Source organism: Hemicordylus capensis, chromosome 5, assembly GCF_027244095.1.
Source record: "Hemicordylus capensis ecotype Gifberg chromosome 5, rHemCap1.1.pri, whole genome shotgun sequence".
Classification (NCBI taxonomy): domain Eukaryota; kingdom Metazoa; phylum Chordata; class Lepidosauria; order Squamata; family Cordylidae; genus Hemicordylus; species Hemicordylus capensis.
The window spans coordinates 24,956,458-24,978,215 of NC_069661.1; positions in this window are offsets into that span (position 1 = coordinate 24,956,458).

Here is a 21,758-nt window from a genome sequence, read left to right on the forward strand (position 1 = left end):
TCAACTGAGAATAATATCTGCACCTCAGTCAGATGTTCAGGCTTTCTTTGTATTTACAGCCTAGGCTGATGGTGAGAGCACACATAATTAGAGCCTTCCTGGGCTCTATCAGCAAAAGAGATCTGAAAGGTGAGGAAATTAGATAACCCAGGAAACAGTTTAGCCCCCTCTCCAGACAATAGCTGTAATTTATATGACACAGGAGCAATGGGCAAAGCTTTGCTTTGTTAATTCCACATTACACAGAATAGACTTTGATGACTCCCTCCCAACAGACTGCTTAATAGCCTAGCCCAGCAAACACAAAAGGGTTTGTTTGTGTCTAGAATTAAATTTGAAAACCAGTGCCACTGCTTGAATAAATGTCACAGTAATGACCTTTGGAGATTTTCTTTTCCTTTTTCTTTTTCACCCCTCTCCCCTAGGATTATTAAAGAATTGTTAACACCAAATCTGTTGTTGCAGGTTTGTTTTGCTGAGAGAGAGAAAGAGAGAGGGAGACTCCTGCATAGCTCAGGTTAATATATATAACATTCATGTGTAGCAACAAATAGTTGTGGTCCTTTGTTTGCAAGAAGGAGGAGTCACAGAAACAGACCAGGACCACCACACAGATAGGTAGGCATGGCTGAGTGGATGACATACAGAGAAGGGATGTGCCTGTGCAGTAGATGGTGTGGAATAATACCATTAAAACATTGCATTGTAGATGTGGTGTGAAAGTTCGGTCTGCGATGTTTGATTGGTGATGGCTTATTCACCTGTGCAACCCACCCCTTAAAGCTGCAGACATTAAGTGATAAAGACATTACTGACGCAGGCCCAGTTCAGACACAATATGGAACTGCAGGTCCAAACTGCAGGTTTGTGACACCTTCCCCTTCTCGGGGAGTCCTCTGTGCCACCCCAAAACAACCCAAGGGCTGCATTACCCTCAGGGACATATTTCTGAGTGTCAGGGCTTCCTGGGGAAAGAGAGGGCATCAAAAATTACAGCTTCACTGCTGCACCAGAGCAGATAGTAGGGAGGTTGTGTTAGAATCCTCTCTTGCTGAACTGCTGCATCCTTGCTCTGTAAATCAGCCCACATCTTTAGCAGGCACACCTAAATCACAGTTCTTTACAATAGTCATTTGAGCCAAACTAGATATGACTACTACTAGTAGTAGTAGTAGACTACTACTACTACTAGTAGTAGTAGCAGTTATTATTATTATTATTATTATTATTATTATTATTATTATTATTGCTATTGGTCATAGTTATATATAGTAGCCCTATTCAGACATTATGTTGTACATGTTCAGCTGCCTATACACATGTAGGAGAGCTGGTCTTGTGGTAGCAAGCATGACTTGTCCCCATAGCTAATCAGGGTCTGCACTGGTTGCATATGAATGGGAGTCTTGATGTGTGAGCACTGCAAGATATTCCCCTCAGGGGATAAAGCTGCTCTGGGAAGAGCAGAAGGTTTCAAGTTCCCTCCCTGGCAGCTTCTCCAAGATAGGGCTGAGAGGGATTCCTGCCTGCAACCTTGGAGAAGCCGCTGCCAGTCTGTGAAGACAATACTGAGCTAGATAGACCAATAGACTCAGTATATAGCAGTTTATACTGACTCAGTATATAGCAGTTTCCGATGTTCCTATGTACATGTTTTTGCATGCATGACTGCGCATTTTAAAAGTGAACCTGGGTACAGTCTCAAATACAGGTACAGATAGGAAGTATACTGGAAGTACAAGAAGTATTCACTCAACCTAATGTGTGAATAACTGTATCTGCATACAGATCTTTACACTTTATTTATTTGTTTAATCGATTTCTATACCACCCTTCCAAAAATGGCTCAGGGCCAGTAAAGGCCAGTTTACACAGAGAAACAACAAACAAATAAGATGGCGCCCTGTCCCCAAAGGGCTCACAATCTAAAAAGAAACATAAGATAGACACCAGCAAGAGTCACTGGAGGTACTGTGCTGGGGGTCGATAGGGCCAGTTACTCTCCCACTGCCAAATAAAGAGAACCACCACATTAAAAGGTGCCTCTTTGTCAAATTAGCGGGGTGGAAGACTACACCCCTGTAGGATACATACAGATTGTATATGCATTAAACATAACATGGACATAGGGCTAGTTTTATTGGATAAATGTTAGAACACTCAGAGTATTATGGTGAATATTTGTTCAGAGGAAAAGAAATATGACAACTCCACAAAAGTTCATGTATAACATTTGAGGTAGGTGTGCTTCATCTCCTGTGTGGGAGCTTCCCAGAGGCATAGCCCAAGCCCCTCCTCGCTTCAGGTGGTGTAGTGAGCTGCAGCCTGCAACCCCAATCTTGCCCCCATCCAGTCTCCCAACTTTCTTATGTAGCCCCATGGTGCACTTCTTCCAACCAATTCCACTTACCTCCTCCACCACTAGCTCACTCACTTCCTGCGGCTGATTTCCTTCACTTCACATATCTCGCACTCACCCCACCCACCTTGTTCACCCCCATCCATCTCTCTCGCGCCCTCCAACCTGACTCATAATATAAGGATAGCACTGCTGAATCAGGCCCAAGGCCCATTTAGTCCAGCATCCTGTTTCCCACAGTGGCCTACCAGATGCCTCTGGGGAAACCACAGGCAAGATATAAAGGTATGCCCTGTATCTGTTGTTGCTCCCCTACAACTAATCCTGGAGGTAGTCTATAGCCATCAGGACCAGGGGTGTAGCAAGGTTGGAGTGGGCCCAGAGACAAGATTTTAAAATTGCCTCCCCCCACTGAAGCTCAGCTCATGAAGAGAAGAAATCTTAAATGAGGCTGAATAGTGGTAACAAAAAGCATAGTAATTTTACACACACACACACACACACACACACACACACACACACACACACACCCTATGTGCCACAATAGAACATCATCCTAAATTATTTTTTTAAAGGTTTTGTAAATTGTAGATGATGCAGGTCATTTAATGGTACTAGAGAAAGACATGCTGTTCTGGTAGCTCCAGGTCTTAACGCTCGCATCAGTTTTGGAGGATGAATACAACTGAAGGCAGCCCGGGTGGGTGCGTGGCTGGGGGAGTCAGTCATGTGACCTGCCTCTGGGGGGGCCCCAAGGCAGGGGGCCCCCAGACAACTGTCTCCCCTTGCCCTATTATAGTTACGCCCCTGATCAGGACAAATAGTCATTGACAGACTTGTCCTCCATGAATTTGTCTAAGCTCTTTTAAAGCCATCCAAGCTGGTGGCCATCACCGCATCCCATGTACATCAATCCATTCATTCATTATATTTGTATACCACCACAAACTTCCATCTCTGAGAGGTTTGCGGCAAAATAAACTAATTAAAACAGAAATTTAAAACGTAAAACAAATTTAAACCACAACTCTAATTAAAAAGCTTGGGTGAATAAATATGTCTTTAGAGACTTCTTAAAAGTTGTCACAGATGGGGAGGCTCTTATTTCAGCACGGAGTGTATTCCAGAGTCTCAGAGGGGCAGCAACAGGGAAGGCCTGTCCCTGTGTAGCCACCAGACGAGCTGATGGCAACTGCAGATGGACCTCTCCAGATGATCTTAATGGGCAATGGGGCTCATAGTAAAGAAGACGTTCTAATAAATACCCAAGGCCTAAGCTGTCTAGGGCTTTATAGATTATAACCAGCATCTTGTATTTTGCCCAGAAACTTATTGGTAGCCAGTGTAGTTCTTTTAATATAGTAGTAATGTGGTCTCTCTGAAATGACCCAGAGACCAACCTGGCTGCCACATTCTGTACCAGCTGCAGTTTCTGGACTACGTATGAAGGCAGCCCCACATAGAGCGCATTACAGGAGTCAAGTCTGGAGGTTACCAGCATACCATTGTTCTGAAGTAGTTTATCTCAAGAAATGGTCGCATCTGGTGTATCAGCCAAAGCTGATAGAAAGCCCCTCTGGCCACTTCCTCAACCTGAGACACCAGGCAGAGGTTTGGATTCAGAAGCACCCCCAGACTGTGTACCTGTTCCTTTTGGGGAAGTGTGACCCCATCCAGAATAAGCAGATCAAAATTGCCTCCTGAGTTCTGACCCTACACAATAAGTACCTCCGACTTATCTGGATTCAGTCTCCATTTGTCATCCAGCCCATCACTGCCTCTAGGCAGGCATACAGGGAGGTTATGCCTTCTCCTGATGATGTTGACATGGAGAAAAAGATTTGGGTGTCATCAGCATACTGATAACACCCTGCACCAAATCTCCTGATGATCTCTTCCAGCAGTTTCATGTTGAAGTTAAAAAGCACTGGAGACAGTATGGAGCCCTGCAGGATGCCATATAAAAGTTCACTTGTTGAAGAACAACAGTCTCCAAGCAACACCATCTTGAATCTGCCCGAGAGATAGGAGCTAGACCCCTTGGAGTTAAGCAACTATAGGCCTGTCTCCAACTATGAAATGCCAGGAAGTAGCTTAATTCCATTCCTTGTGAATAACATATGGCCCAAGAATTCTCTCATACTTTCTATGTAAGTTTCTTCCTCTCGCTCTGTCTTTCCTGATCTCACTCTTTCTTACTCCATCTTTCTCCTTGTCTTAACCAACTTATACCTCAGAAAACAATGATAGTGTGACTGATATGACCCATCTTAGGTCAGGCTGTAGGATCACAATCCATCTGTAGAAAACTAGTTGGCTGGGGGCTACAGAACATAACTTCTCAACAGGGTTTTTAAGCAACCATCTTGTCATTAAGAGGTAGTCCAGTTCCACCCATGATGACCTGAAAGAAGGTTCATAAGGAGACCTCTAAGGCAATGGCAGGGTTTCACTTTGCCAAAGGTTCTATCATCATCATCATCCTCAGAAAAGGGAAGATGGGAAATGCAATCATATCCACCAGAGTAAGTGATTCAGCAGTAAAACAGACACTAATGAGCATTTTCTTGGCAACACAGGAGTCAAAATCGGGCCTTATGGCAGCTGCTTACAACAGCTGACCTTTTATTGATGTTGGTCAGTTGCTCCATAGCTAATTGGCTCCAAGGGATGGCAATTACTATCCAGCTTGGTTCCAGGTTATAGATTCCCAAACCATTAGAGGGGGCAAAAGAAAACAAGGAGTGCAAATAATGAGTTTTCTGGAAGAACACTGGAGAGAAATAACAAAAAATCAGGATCAGAGCATTACTGTTACATTCAAGGCCTAGTTCACACACTCTAAAATACAACACAAAGAACAGGCTTTTGGACCCAGCCATGGGGAGGGAGGAACATCTGGTGCAGAGCAAGTGGTGGCAATTCATTAGTGGGATAGCTGAAAAGTGGGACAACTACCACACTTGTCCACATTGTCTCCAGGATGCAGGGCCTGATAATGTGATTGTATGAACTCCTACGTTCCTCCATATTGATCCTCTTCATTTCCTCCATATGGCTGCATCTCTGGGGCTGCTCCATGTGGAGCATTTTAGAACATATAGGGCAGCTTTTCACAATCACAGGAACACTAGTTAATTAAAAAAACAACAACAACAGAGATCCTGATGGTGCATACAATCCCACAGTCTGTATGGTGTGAACTCTGGATTTTTCATCGAGCTCAGATTCATGTGGCAAACGCCCAACATTAAGCCAACATTGAACACCCAGGTTCAAATCTTAGATTAATGATCTTGGATTAAATGCTGGGTATTTGCCAGGTGCGTTTGAGATTGGTAAAAATATCTTGAATTTACATGACACACTGCATGGGAGCATGTTCACTGCCAGGATCTTCAGTTTCCATTTAACTAACATTGTCAGCCCATAGACTAGGTCTAGCCTATAGACTAGGTCTATGTTATGTCCACATGCAAAGTTAGAGATTTGTCAGCTATTTCAGTGTTTCCTGTGATTCCGCACAGTTATATGTCATGCTCTTAAACTATCCAGAGCAATACATTTTTAAATGATCCTCCCTTCTTTGAGATACTTAAAGTTCACCTGTAAATGGTACTGTAAATTTAAAGCATTATATCGTATTATCTGTTATTAAATCTAATGTACTGTACAATGCAGCCCACCCTATGTTGTTAACCAAAATTCATGGCATTGAACTTGTGCGAGGTATATGATAGATCCTGAGATCAAATCAACACACTTGGATGACCAAGCTGGTGTCTCTTTGCAGTGAATAGACTGAGCTACACAACAGGAAACCCCTGGATAGTATTATTCTTTCACTGATATTTTTATAGTTTTGTACTATGATGCATTTTTGGGGTATCAATTGTGAGCTGCCTTGAGGTGACTTTGGTCAAGAGAAGTGAGGTATAAGTCTGCTAAATAATCAATATATCCCTAGTTAATTTAAATCTCATCTCTGTGATAAATCACTAGGTCTTGGATATGCTATTTTCTCTCAGCTTCAGTGCCCCATTCGCAAAAAAAGGGATCGGAATATTGGCCTACCTTACAAGGTTCTATGTATAAGCACTATGTAAATATATTAACAGTGTAGTATTATGCATGCTTTTTCAGAACAAAATCTCATTGGCTGCATTCACATGTAACATGAAACCGGAGTTTGCTGAACCTGCACTTAATTTTTGAAACTGTGAATTGCATCGCAGATGTTCGTCCAACTGGCAACCTCCGGTTTCAGGGTAGGGGAGCCCCTCCCTGCTCCTTATCCACTGAGGCCACATCACAGCAAGCTCCAAATCGCTCACATCAGGAGACTGTGGGCAAGACAGAACGTCTGCAGGGCAGCAGCCATCAGCCATGATCATCAAGGGGGTGTGCCGAGCTCAGTCATACCATTTGGGAATGAACGAACCACCGACCCTCGGCAGGGAAAAGGCATTTAAATCCCTTTAAATGACATCTAATCCCTTCTCCTGACAGCAATTACACTGCTGCCCTCATCAGAGCCCTGCACCAGAACATTCTCACACAAGCACAATTGCTGGCAATGGGGGGATGCCAAGAGGCACTATTTTTCTATAGCTCTGGAAAGGGATCATGAAGACTTCCTAGGAGAGAATATGTATGTGAGGGAGGGCAAAGGATCCCGGGGTCGGGTCTACTGTAGGGATGTGCACAAAACTGGTTGTGCCAGTTCAGTTTTGGTTCTGGTCAAACCAGTTTGAACTGGTTTGGAGCTCTACTGGTAAAGAGGAATCCAGTGAAGAAGCAGTGAGGAATCCGGTGAGAATTCTGCTTTACCAGTAAAGGGGCAGGGCGAGTCAGTTAGTATTTACAAGTACTATTGTCAGTGGCAGTGGTGGCCACAGGGGTGTGGTGGGGGGTCCAGCAGCTCCTCCCCCCACTAGCCTCCCCAGCAAGGAGTCAGGGTCATCAGTGGCCTGGTTTGGGCCTTCTCCAGCCCAGTTTGGGCCTCTGCGCACATGTGGAAGCCATTTTAGTGACCTCCACACATGCACAGAGGCCATTTCCATGCCTGCCCACCGCCTCACGGCACAAAACTGTTTCTATGGTGGCATCTGCATTCAGACATAACGTTGTAACCCCCAAATCTCAGGTTGGAGGTTCAAATTGAACTGAAGGTTCAAATTGGAGTTTGGTGAGGGAAACCATAGGTCACTTTGGGTGCTAAACCATGGTCCACGTCTTTGGGTGTACAGGGATTCCAACCTCTGCTCCATTTAACTGTGGTTTGGGATTATGTGCAAATGGGGACATTGAGTTCAACTGAGTCAGCAGGGTCGACATCCAAGTAAGTGTGCATAGATTTGTAGCTTAATACATCCATTATAATCATTACCATTAGGGGTGTGCACAAACCATTTGATGCAGAACCATTTCGCATCAAACCGGGCTGGTTCAGCAGTTCGATATGAGAAGGCCAGTCCACTGAGTAGGACCAGAGGCTCAGTAAGCTTTGGTCCTCCATCAGACGGTGTTCTCATGAGGTAGGCCATCCAAATCAAGGGGCCCCCACTTGTGTGGGGACCCCATTCTTTCTATTAAACAATAAACTTATACAATGTGACCCCTTCCTCTCCAGGCAAACCTTTTATACTCCCAAGTAGCAGTGGCCACTCCATGTGTCCAGGTGGTACCATGTGGGCAGACAAGGGAAACACTGGGATTGGGGATAGATCTTTACTCCCATTCAAATTTCCCAGGTTTGGGCCAGCATTGTGGAGGATGCAGATCAGCCATCATGGGGCACTGCAGGTGAGGGGAGCCCCAGTTATCAGCATTCTTAGGAAAGTAGCATCGCCGTACCAGGCAAAACCAAACCTGAATATGTGCCAATAGCTGATCAGACTGGCAGAGGGACTACTTGGACTGCTTCACTGTGGCAGTCGCCAAGGCAGGGAAAGTGGTTTCTGGGGTACCCATCCCCACAGCTTGCTTGTGTGAGCAACCAGGCTGGGCGGCAGCTGCCATATGGCCCACATCTGTGCCTCCATGGCCGTTCACTCTCATGAGAGAGCGGTGTTCAGGAGAAGGGATATTGTCACACATTATTAATGATTCTGCCCAATCCCTGCATACCCCAGGATGGTTCTTCTCATGAGTCATGCCAGAGACTGCATACTTTTGCCCAAGGTGAAGGAACTGGGACCAGTGTTCCCTCTAAGGTGTGTGCGCGTGCGCGCACTCACACATTTTTTGATGTCCGCTCAGTTAATTTTAGATCCCGCTCATGTTTAATCAGGAAGGCTCCATTCTGAATGCATGTGTGCACACATTGCACACATACTGCCGCTCAGAACAAAACTCATTCCCAGGGGTGGATTAAACTTTTTGCTACTCATAGGCAAACAGGCTTTTGATGCCCTTTTACTTTAAACAAAAAAGGTTTCCCCTTTTTTTGTAATACGGTAAAAGGCGGGGGGACTTTCTCCTTGCCTACTCCACCCTTGCTGGAGCTGCTGGTGCCCACAGAGAGGGGTGGCAAAATTTGAGGAGGGGCAAAAATTTGCTGCTCCTCAAATTTTGCCGCCATAGGCAAATGCCTACTCTGCCTCTCTGTTAATCCACCACTGCTCATTCTGCACACAGATTTTTTTAAAAAATTGAGAGAACACTGGCTGGGACCTGCTTCCCTGGTCTTGTGGTAGCAAGCATGACTTGTCCCCTTAGCTAAGCAGGGTCCACCCTGGTTGCATATGAAAGGGAGATAAGAAGTGTGAGCACTGTGAGATAGTCCCCTCAGGGGATGGAGCCACTCTAGGAAGAGCAGAAGGTTCCAAGTTCCCTCCCTGGCTTCTCCAAGATAGGGCTGAGAGAGATTCCTGCCTGCAACCTTGGAGAAGCTGCTGCCAGTCTGTGAAGACAATACAGAGCTAGATAGACGAATGGTCCGACTCAGTATATGACAGCTTCCCATGTTCCTATATTCCAAACTTTATTTTACAAAAAATAGAGCAGGTACATTCAAGAATCCCTGCCTTTTATAGCCAATGCCAGGTACCACAGCCCTGCTAAAAGTTATCTTTGCAGTGATCAAATTGGGTCACCTGGTTTATGGTGCCACCGTGACTGCATGTGCTTGTGAACATACTTCTTCACTGATTTATTTTTGGTGACCTAAATACATCATGTCCATCATCCTAGCCCATCCCCTTTCTCTTTTGGTTGCCAGAGGGGGGAACAAGAGACACGGTGGAAAGCGGGCATCCCCCAGTGTGACTTTTCCCTTTGACAGGCTTAGAAGCTTGGGATGGGACAAAGTGGCACCCCTGTTTCCGGGCAATGGCTTGAGGAGCACAGAGACAGAGGTCAGGGCAAGTAGGGATGTGCACAAAACCGGTTTGCCCAGTTCAGTTCGAATTCAAACTGGGTTTGAACCGAGGTGGGGAGGTTCGGTTTTGGTTTTGCTCAAACCCCCCTTTGGTTTGGTTCAAATTCAAACCTGGTGAACCATTTTGAACCGGTTTGAACTGGTTCAAACTGGTTTGAGCCTTCAAATCTGGGTTGGGTGGTAGGCACCCATGGGTGCCAACTACCATCCAAACCCCAAAGCAATCAGACACTACCACCCAACCCCAAAGCAAGTTTGAACTGGTTCAAAATGAACCAGGCTCAGTTCGGTTTGAATTCAAACCGGCAGGTCAAACCCAATGCCTGGTTTAGTTCGAATTCAAACCGTTGAACTGAACCAGTTGAAATTCAAACCGGTTTGCACATCCCTAAGGGCAAATGCTCAGGGAGGCGGCCAGCGAAAAGCACAGCAGGCATGGAGCGGCCATGTTCCTGTGTGGGTCTGGGCCACCCTCTCTATGGTTTCAGTTCCAAAAATAGGGTGAAATCCTGGTTATAGCAGCATCTGCATTCAGACATAATGCCGCTGGCTTCAAACCTCAGGTTGAAGAAGCGAAACTCACTACAAACTGAAGGTTCAATTTGTAGTTTGGTGATGGAAACCGCAGGTTGCTTTTGCCACAAAACTGTGGTTTCACTTTTTTTTATTCCAACCTCTGCCCCTTTCAACTCTGGTTGGGTGTTATGTGTGAATGGGGCCTCCATATCAGAAAGATCTGGGCAGTATAAAGAATATTCCCAGGGAAAGAAACCCCAGATGGCTTGATCAACAATTGATAGCTATTGTCCATTTTCATAATTACTCACTAAAAATTAAGGACTCCAAGCTGTGCCTTGCTCTTCAGGATGCAGTAAGATTAATGGGTGCAAATCATTAAGCTGATGGAGCTGTGTAAGTATTCAGACAGATATGGCTATCAGCCTTCTAACAGAAACATTCCTTTAAAAAAAAAAAGCACATCTGTATTTAACTATAAATTTTCACTGCCAGGAAATGTCTATTACACAGTACTGAGAATTGAGTTTTTAATGTGTTCACTGTAATAGAGTGTATGTTACCAAAATTACTGCTTTACTTATTGCAAATACCAAATGCAAAAGGTACTAACTGACAAAATTACCAATTACTATAATGCAGGTAATTGTTTTCCCTGCGGTTCTAAGTCTTCTTTATGGGATTCTTTAGTTCTATTGTGCTTTATAATAGAGAATTTTTTTTAAAAAAAACCAACAACTTGCTGATAGCAAAATCACTTGATGCACTCCCCCCCAACCCCTCCCAACTGATGATTTTCATTCAGGTCTGGTTCTTCTGTCCTTCTAGAGAGCAGTTAGAAATAGTTTCCTTTCCTAACCTAAATTTCCACCCATTTTGTACAGTAAGGTTCATGAAATATTTTGTGATGTTTTAGAAATATTGTGTCATACTTTTACTTTTGGAAGGGTATATTATTCACAGTTGCTTCAACAAACAGCATGGGGGTAAGAGAAACAGCTTGCCCCCCAAAATGGAATAGGTAAGTGTTTTATCTTGATATATTCAATAATACATCTGGGTGTATTTCTGTACTTGTCCCTAAAGCTGTATTCTTCATAGGATAGTTCCAGCATTTCACTGACTGAGTGAGCTTGGCAAATCGCTTTGGGCTTTTACATTTTAAAGAGCCTTCAGCTTTTTGATTTTCAAAGTTCTATACCACTGTGATATTCTTTGTGTATGCAGGGGGGACAGGGACTGATGTCTCTTCAAGATATAAGGGCATGCTCTGTCCATAGCTACCTAGAGAGGAAGAAGTAACCCATAACATGCATTAATGTTTCACTTCACATATTCAAAGATTAAGAGAACAGAAACCTTGTTAGATTAAGAGATCAGAAGCCTAGAGTCGTTACACTCTAGGTTTAATATGGGTTACCAACATTAGCATGATTGTGTGAGTCCACACAAAGGTGGGAATCTCAGATTTATTCCAGGCTGTAAACCACCTTGGTGTGAATTTATACAATCATGCTAATATTGGTAACCCGCATTAAATCTAGATTCAAACTATTGTGAGAAACAGGCCCTAGTGTTTAAAATAATGAGGCTATTATCACATGCAGTGGGAACTGGGGCTTCCACCATGTGAGAACCACCGGAGGCCACACGGCTCCTGACAGTGACGAGGCAGCAAACCCTCTTGGATAGCCCACTGCTTAACCTGGTTTTGGGGTGCAGGAGTGCCCCAAAAGTGGGTTAACTGCTTGTGTGTCGCCACGGTGCAGCTCTGCACCATAGTGACTCTTGAGTAGACCCCGACCGGGCAGCTACAACAAGCTTACCAGCATCAGGGGGCTCCCCAGAATGCCCCACACAACTCATGCAGGTATTCTGGGACTTCCAGGGGCTAGGAGGCCCCCGAACCCCGCCACCCCAATGAAGTGCTTGCATAACAAGTAAAGCTGCACTAATGCAAGAAGATGGCTTCGTTGTGCTAAATATACCTGGGAATTGCAGAATTGCACTCTTGTGCAGAGCACTCTTGAGCAAAAGTTGCCTTTAAAGCAAATGATGGATGCCACAGTTTGTGCAACCACTGAGGAAACACAAGCATGCTTGCGGCTGTGCAACACTAGTCTGGAACACAAGCTCCAGATTTAGGGCAAGTAATTAGCACCACAGCTGTACACGAGTGCAACAGCCCTCTGCAAGTGATTTGATGGTCAGAATGTCAGTCAACTTTATTTTTATTTATTTATTTATGTGATTTATATACCGCCCTTCCAAAAAAGGCTCAGGGCGGAAAATCAAAACTATAAAAACAGCATAAAACTAATTTACATTTAACACATTTAAACAGTTAAAAACCCTGGAGAACCAGACTGAACACTTACAGCAGTTAAAAACAATTTACAACAAATTAAAAACCCTGAAGGCCAAGATAAGGGCTTTTAGGTTTTAAGGGCTCTCCTGAAGGCCAGCAATGAATTCAGATTACAGATTTCTGCCAGGAGTGCATTCCACAGCCCCAGGGCAGCTACAGAGAAGGCCCGCCTCTGAGTCGCCACCAGACAAACTGGTGGCAACTGGAGACAGACCTCCTCAGATGACCTTAATGTGCAGTGGGGATCATGACAAAGAAGCACAATCTAAGGTAACCTGGACCTAAGCCGTTCAGGGCTTTAAAGGTAATAACCAGCACTTTGTATTTTGTCCAGAAACATATTGGCAGCCAGTGTAACTTTTTCAAAACAGGCATAATATGGTCTCTCCGGGATGCCCCAGAGACCAATCTGGCTGCTGCATTTTGAACTAACTGCAGTTTTTGAACTACATACAAGGGCAGCCCCACGTAGAGCGCATTGCAATAGTCGAGCCTGGAGGTTACCAGCTGATGCATCACTGTTCTGACGTCATCTTCTTCAAGGTATGGGCACAGCTGTCGAATCAGCCAAAACTGATAGAAAGCACTCCTGGCCATGGCCTCCACCTGAGATACCAGGATGAGGCCTGGGTCCTGGAGTACTCCCAAGCTGCACACTTGCTCCTTCTGAGGGAGTGTAATCCCATCCAGCATAGGAAGCTCTAACACATCCCTCAAATTCTGAGCCCTTACAATGAGCACCTCCGTCTTGCTTGGATTTAGCTTCAATTTGTTATCCCTCATCCATCCCATTACTGCCTGTAGGCCGGCATTTAGAGGATGAGTGCCATTTCCTGATGATGAAGATGAAAAGAAGATGTAGATTTGAGTGTCATCAGCATGCTGATAGCACCCAGCACCAAATCTCCTGATGATCTCACCTAGGGGTTTCATGTAGATATTAAAAAGCATTGGTGACAGAATGGAGCCCTGCGTGATGCAATGATCTTACTCAGGTTAATATTAGGTTCAGAATACAAATTTGTCCAGTTCTTAATGCTCAGCTGTACTACAAATTAAGAACTATTTCCTCCAAAACCTCTTTGGCTCACAAGGTATACTGAGATAGTGTGCATTGTGCATTGTTAGCATTCAAGAGACTAGCTGCTGCATGCACTGAACTTGTTCACTGTTCTTTAAGTTAAATCCCTCATTCTCACTGAAGCTTACTGTTGGTTACTGTTAACTAAGTGTCCAGACCACAAGATTAAGCAGTCTTTTTCTGATGAAATATTATGCCGTTGTTGACCCCCATCTAGCATCTATATTGTTCCTGGATATGTTTGTTTGGGCATGGTGAACAATTTCCTTTACAAGTAGCTCTCTGAGATGGTTTGTACTCCAATTCCTGAGGTAGGAACAAGGGAAGCTGCCATATACTGAGTCAGACCATTGGTCTATCTAGCTCAGTATTGTCTTCACAGACTGGCAGTGGCTTCTCCAAGGTTGTAGGCAGGAATCTCTCTCAGCCCTATCTTGGAGAAGCCAGGGAGGGAACTTTGAACCTTTTGCTCTTCCCAGAGCGGCTCCATCCCTTAAGGGGAATCTCTTACAGTGCTCACACTTCTAGTCTCCCATTCATATGCAACTAGGGCAGACCCTGCTTAGCTAAGGGGACAAGTCATGCTTGCTACCACAAGACCAGCTCTCCTCTCCTTAAGTAGGTAGGTTCAAGCATGCATCAGCATTACTGCACATGTGCCAACATTGCAGGCTATGAGAGAAGTGTCAGAAAACAAATGCATGGGTTTGTTTTTTCTAAATAGTGGCCAGGAAAGCTTATGATTGCCAAATTGATTCCAAATCGAACCAAGGGGAGTATTGATATCATCATTTTAAAACAGAGAGTGGATAGGTTGGGAAACCATGCTCCACACTCTGACAGTACTGATCTATAAGCCTCTGATATGGGAACAGCTTCGTGACAGGGCACCTGCTTGGTGCCCTGTCAAGGTTCCAGAGTCAATCCTTGGCATCTGCAGGCAGAGCTGCGAAAGACTGGGAAAGATCTAAAACCCTGGGAGCTGCTGCTGCCAGCCAGTGCAAACAATCTTGACCTAGATTAATCAATGCCCAGACTCAGTAAATGGGAGCTTCATATGTTATTCACAATGAATAGAATGCAGCATCTGCAACTGTTTTAAGTCATGACACATATAAACACCCAAAAGATGATGGTTGTCCATTTAAACAAGTTGTGACCAGTCAAGAGGCATTCTACACCTTTTTAGCATAGATCTGTAGAACAATACGGGTATAAGAACATAAAAGGCGGCTTGCTGGATGGAGCCCATGGCCTATCTAGTCCACTATCCTATTTCCCACAGGCACCCACCAGATGCCTCTGGGAAGTCCACAGGCAAGTGGTGAAGACATGTCCTCTCTCCTGCTGTTGCTCCCCTGCAACTGGTATTCAGAGGCATCTTGCCTCTGGGCCTAGAGGCAGCCTATAGCCATCAAGACTAGTAGCCATTGATAGGCCTGTCCTCCATGAATTTTTCTGAGCCCCTTTTAAAGCCATCTTAGCTGGTGGCCATCATCACCACATCCTATGGCAGATAATTCCATAGATTAATTATGCACAGTGTGAAAAGATATTTCCTTTTGTTGGCCCAAAATTTCCTGGCAATTTGTTTCATCTGATGACCCTTGGTTCTAGAGTTGTGTGTGTGTATGTGTGCGTGTGAAAGGAAATTATCTCAATTCACACTGTCCATAGGGATGTACACGGAACCGGCTGGCTCAGTTCGGTTCAAGGCTGAACCGGCCTCAAACCCAACGGGGCCAGTTCGGTCCAGCACCCCCCTCAAACCCCCCTGTTTTGATTCAGTCCACAGGGGTTCACGAGCTTGACATAGTAAAAAAAAAACTTTTTAGCTTTACTCCCCACAGAAGAGTTCCTGGAGGCAGTGGGGGGGGGGGGTTCCCCCTCCCCCCGCTGGCCTTCGTAATCACCCCCTCGGCTGGTTTGGCCACTCTTCGGCCAGTTTTGGGCCTGCACCCGTGCCCTGTCGGCCATTATGCAGCCCATATGCCTGCGCACATGGCCTCTGCGTGGCCTATTTGCACACCCCTAATTGTCCATGCCATGCACAGTTTTACCAAGCTCTATCAGGACTTCCTTTAGTTGCCTTTTTTAATGAACTAAAAAGCTTTAAATGCTGTAGCCTTACTTCATAAGGAAGGTGCTTCTGAAGCACTCTGATCACTCTGGTTGCCCTCTTCTGCACCTTTTCCAATTTTCTCATATTCTTTTTGAGATATGGTGATCAGAACTGTACACACTACTCCAAATGTGGCTGCACCATAGGTTTGCATAATGTTATTATAATATTAGCAGTTTTATTTTCAATCCCTTTTCTACTGATCCCTAGCATGGATTTTGCCTTTTTCGCAGCTGCTTCACAGTTATGGGCAACTTACAATGAGCCCTTTCCCACGATCAGTGAAAAGGGCTCCGGACTGCAGGGAAAGAAGCCTTGAAATGCTTATCTCTCTGGCAGACGATAGAGGACTCCTTCTTGGATGGGCGGATCACCTGCCTAGATGATTGCCGGCTACTACTGGCACAGTGGAGGGGTGGGAACTCCTATAATGCACCACACAAGAACACGGTGCATTTTAGGGATCCTCCTGGCACTGGCCAGGAGGCTATTCACATGTAGGTGCCATGCGGAGCCAGACGGCACTGACACATGAGCACTAAGCCCAGTTTAAGGGCACCCTTGTGTCCCAAACCACTGGGAGCCACACAGCTCCCGGGAACTCACATGCACTAGCAAAACCAGGCTGGGCTTCCTTAGCCCGGTTTTGCCTGTGCGTGTGAATAGCCCCAGTCTATTATACACAACTATAACTGTGTTGCCTGACTGGGGCTGAAAAAACTGTATGGACCACAGGCACTTAGCAAGCCATGGTGTACAGGAAGCTGAATGATCTTGAGCCAGACCACTGGTCCATCCAGCTCAATATTGCCTATATGGACTGGCAGAAGCCCACCAGGGTTTCTGGCAGGAGTTTGAACTCAGCTCTATCTGGAACTCCTAGAGGTTGGAATTTGGACTTTCCGAATGCAATGCATACACTCTGCCACTTAGCTATAGTCCTTCCTTCCTACATGGCTGGTTTGCACTAAGTTGGATGGGTAATGAGCTACAGAAGCCCATTCAAGAGGAACTTGTTCATGTTGCAAAGACATGTAAGGAAGACATTCACGTGAAAAGAATACATGGAGGGCAAATAACTAATATATGTGCAAAAACTGACTAAATATTTGTGCAATAGCTCTAGGGTCGTCTCATAACAAACTGTTTTTCCAAGTTTAAATGTAGTCATTGGCTGATGTTCAAACTAAATTACTCCTCAGTAGTCCTATTGGAATTAAGTAGTCTATTACAGTAACTCCTGAGTAATACAACTGAGTAACTTAGTCTGGATGTCAACCATGGCCTTTAGCAAACCAGTTATCCAGCCATTTCCCACTATAATTTACGGGCTGCTCTTATCTTTAAATGCCAGGTGGCAGAGATGATATTTGCTCATCTTTTTTATACTTTCCTCAAAGAGAAGTTTTTGTGTGTGTGAAAGATCTGACAGAAAGACAGCCTGGTGTCTTGCTTTGTATTTTGAAGATGGGCACAATAACATAATAATGTTACAGTGTATCTTCTTTCTGTTTACTCATTCTGTCTTCCATCTGTGTTAAGACAGATGACCCAGGAAAGTTCACTAGCCAGTCCACAAAATAGGACCCCTCCCATCTAGGCTTTGTCCACATTGTCTGGTAGTAAGCTAGAGATATTCACATGTTACAGAGTACATATGAACAGGTATCTGCATGTGCCTATATGTTTTCCTATGTATGGCTGTACATACATTCATGAACACATGAATAAAGGTATACATGTACAGACTGTACATGCACTGGACATAACATGTGAATAGGACAACTCTTTCTGAACATTGTGGAGGTTGTAGCAACCAATGTGATGACTCATCACACTCTCCTTAAGATTAAGATGCAGCCGTGGCAACCATGAAATATTCTAGCTGGACTTTTGCTAGCTGAGTTGAATAAGAGTAAAGGTGGAGAGGGAATGTAAAGGAAAATATGTGTTAGCCATGCATGCTGGATAACCACACAGGTATAACCAGTAGGGATGTGTGAACCGGCTCGAGGTCGAGCTAGTTCGCCATCAAACCGGGCCTATTCGATGACTTGCCCTCGAGCCAAACAGGGCCCAGTTCAGTTCGGTTAGGCTCGACTTCAAGCCAAACACCCCAGGCTGGCTTGGGAGTTCTAGAAGTTTTTACTTACCACTAGGTCTGGCAGTTTCCGGGGTGCTGCTGCCATGGCCTCAGAGGGGTCCCCAACAGTCCTCGCTCCCAGGCACACAATGGCCAGTGTGCATGTGTGGGAGCTTTCGACAAGAAAAGGGATCTGAGCTGTCAGTGACAGATCAAGCGAGGGATCTTGGGGTCGTGGTGGACAGCTTGTTGGAAGTGTCAACTCAATGTGCGACAGCTGTGAAAAAGGCCAATTCCATGCTAGGGATCATGAGGAAGGGGAATGAAAATAAAATGGCTAATATTATCATGCCCTTATACAAAACTATGATGCGACCACACTTGGAGTACTGCGTACAATTCTGGTCACCACATCTTAAAAAGGACATTGTAGAACTGGAAAAGGTGCAGAAGAGGGCAACCAAGATGATCAGGGGCCTAGAGCACCTCCCTGATGAGGCAAGGCTACAACACCTGGGGCTTTTTAGTTTAGAAAAAAGACGACTGTGGGGAGACATGATAGAGGTCTATAAAATCATGCATGGTGTGGAGAAAGTGGAGAGAGAGAAATTCTTTTCCCTCTCACACAACACTAGAACAAGGGGTCACTCCATGAAATTGATTGCCAGGAGGTCTAGGGCCAACAAATGGAAGGATTGTTTCACACAATGAGTGATCCACTTGTGGAACTTGCTGCCACAGGATGTGGTGACAGCCAACAACCTGGATGGTTTTAAGAGGGGTTTGAATAACTTCATGGAGGAGAGGTCTATCAAGGGCTACTAGTCGGAGGGCTACAGGCCACCTCCAGCAGGATGCCTCTGAGTACCAGTTGTAGGGAAGTAACAGCAGGAGAGAGGGCATGCCCTCAAGTCCTGCCCTTGGCTTCCAGTGGCATCTGGTGGGCCACTGTGCGAAACAGGATGCTGGACTAGATGGGCCTTGGGCCTGATCCAGCAGGGCTGTTCTTATGTTCTAAAATGGCTTCAAAATACCATGAGCTGGCAGAGGGCTGGAAAGGCCCATAAGTGGGCCAAACCAGCCCTAAAAAGACTGGGGGAAGTTGGCAGGGGGAGTGGGGACAGTTGGAGACCGCCCTCCCCGACAGGTGAGGTCAACGTCATCTTGGTTGTCATCTTGGGCAACCAAGATGATCAGGGGCCTAGAGCACCTCCCTTATGAGGCAAGGGTACAACACCTGGGGCTTTTTAGTTTAGAAAAAAGACGACTGCGGGGAGACATGATAGAGGTCTATAAAATCATGCATGGTGTGGAGAAAGTGGATAGAGAGAAATTCTTCTCCCTCTCCCATAACACTAGAACCAGGGGTCATCCCATGAAATTGATTGCCAGGAAATCTAGGACCAACAAACAGAAGTACTTTTTCACACAACGCATAATCAACTTGTGGAATTCTCTGCCACAAGATGTGACACCCAACAACCTGGATGGTTTTAAGAGGGGTTTGGATAACTTCATGGAGGAGAGGTCTATCATCGGCTACTAGTTGGAGGGCTAAAGGCCACCTCCAGCCTCAAAGGCAGGATGCCTCTGAGTACCAGTTGCAGGGGAGTAACAGCAGGAGAGAGAGCATGCCCTCAGTATTAGCAAATGTGGGAACAAAGGAAACTGCTTTATACCGAGTCAGACCATTGTTCCATCTAACCCATTATTGTCTACACTGACTGGCAGCAGCTCTCCAGGGTTACAAGCAGGAGTCTTTCCCAGCCTTACCTGGAGATGCCAGGGAGTGAACCTGGGACCTTATGCGTGCAAGCATGCAGTAGCTGAGGCCACTGAGCTATGGTCCTGTCCCATAGGAATATAACAACAGTCCTGGATAAGGCCCAAGGCTGACCAAATCCAGCATCCTGTTTCCCACAGCCTCCCACCAGATGCCTCTGGGAAGCCAACAGGCAAGAGATGAAGGTATGTCATCTGTCCTGCTATGCTCCACTGCAACTGGTATTCAGAGGCATCTTGCTTCTGAGGCTGGAGGTGGCCTATAGCCACCAGGCTAGTAGCCATTGATAGACCTGTCCTCCATGACTTTGTCCAAGCCCCTTTTAAAATGATCCAAGCTAATGGCCATCACCACATCCCGTGGCAGAGAATTCCATAGATTAATTATGTGTTGTGTGAAAGCGATTTCCCTAAGCGGAAATTATACAGTGCTCACATGTAAAATTGCATCCAAATGCAAACCAAGGCAGAACACGCTTAGCAAAGGAGACAGAGCTCACTTACCACCTCTCCTCCCTTTTAAAGGGGACTTTAAATGTATTAGTTTTTAAAGCGCCATTGGACACCTGTTTTTGCTGCAACAGACTATCATGGTTTATCCTCTGGAAATAATGGCCAACATCCTGACTAACAAAGCACCAGTGCTACTTGAGATGTGCTGGTGCTGTTAACAGGGTTGACTAGTGCAGTACTGACACTTACACGGGGGGGTGAATTTAGATTACCACTTTCCACCCCAGAAGCACTCTGTATCACCTAAAAATATGTCTCTGAACTATGTGCAGCCTACAGGGACATATGTTCAGGTCTGCAGCCCTCAGGAACATATTCTTGTGTGGCACAGAGGGCTTATTTATTATTTATTAATTATTTATTTATTCGATTTTTATATATATACCACCCTTCCAAAATGGCTCAGGACAGTTTACAACAGAATGAAAACAATTAAAACCAGCTAACAATTAAAATCAAAACTATAAAACAGAATAAAACCAATTAAACACTCAAACAGCTAAAAACTCTGGAAAACCAGGGCAAACATTTAAAACAATTTAAAACAGTCTATAGCAGTTTAAACACCCTGGAAGACCAGGCCAAACAGATAGGTTTTAAGGGCAGTAATGAACTCAAATTACAGATTTCTGCCGGGAGTGCATTCCATAGCCCAAGAGCAGCTACAGAGAAGGTCCGCCTCTGAGTCGCCACCAGACGAACCAGTGGTAACTGGAGACGGACCTCCTCAGATGACCTTAACGTGCGGTGGGGATCATGCAGAAGAGGGGGCTCTCTAAGGTAGCCTAGACCCAAGACTGAGGAGGTCATTTCCGGCTACCATTTTAGGAATCGGAGCCACAAAATGGTTCCTGTCAAAAAAAGGGGGTGGGGACAGAAAACCCTGCGATTTCCAGCCATTTCCAGCCAATTTTTAGCCAGTTGAGGGGTGCAGTGCAACTTGTGGGGAGCAGCAGAGCCCCATAAGGAGCTCCTCCCCACAAAATCGGCTGATTTCCAGCTGTTTCAGGATGATGGAACCTAACCCCGTGATCCCATAGGGATCAATGATCTGATATTCATGGTTTCCATATCCACAGTACAGCCACGGAATTGGTACGGGTCCACCTGTACCATTAATTCTGTTGCCCCTCTGCTTTAAGAATTCCTCTCTCCCAGTTCTTTAATCCAGTTCTAGAGGAAAGTATTTCATGTCCTTTTCTCTTGAGATACCATCAGAACTTTAATTACTAGTTTGTCATTGTCCCTTAGGGGCAGCATCTCTTGTCATCACGTCACCAGTTGTGTCCTCTTATCAGCTTGTTTGCTTCCTGGGTGCCTCTCAAGTCTCCCAGATCCATTACAATGTGGCCACCACATCCTCTGTAATTGTTTTCCCTCTAGGCTCTACACAAGTTGTCTAGATGAGATTTGCTGTCTGAAATACTTTGTTTACCCTCTCTCTCTTTGGAAAAAATACCATGCACCAAACTCATGGCTGACATGAGCTGTTCAGTATGGCAGCTGCTCAGCTGACACATAAGCACACACACCCTGTACCTAGGATGAAGCTA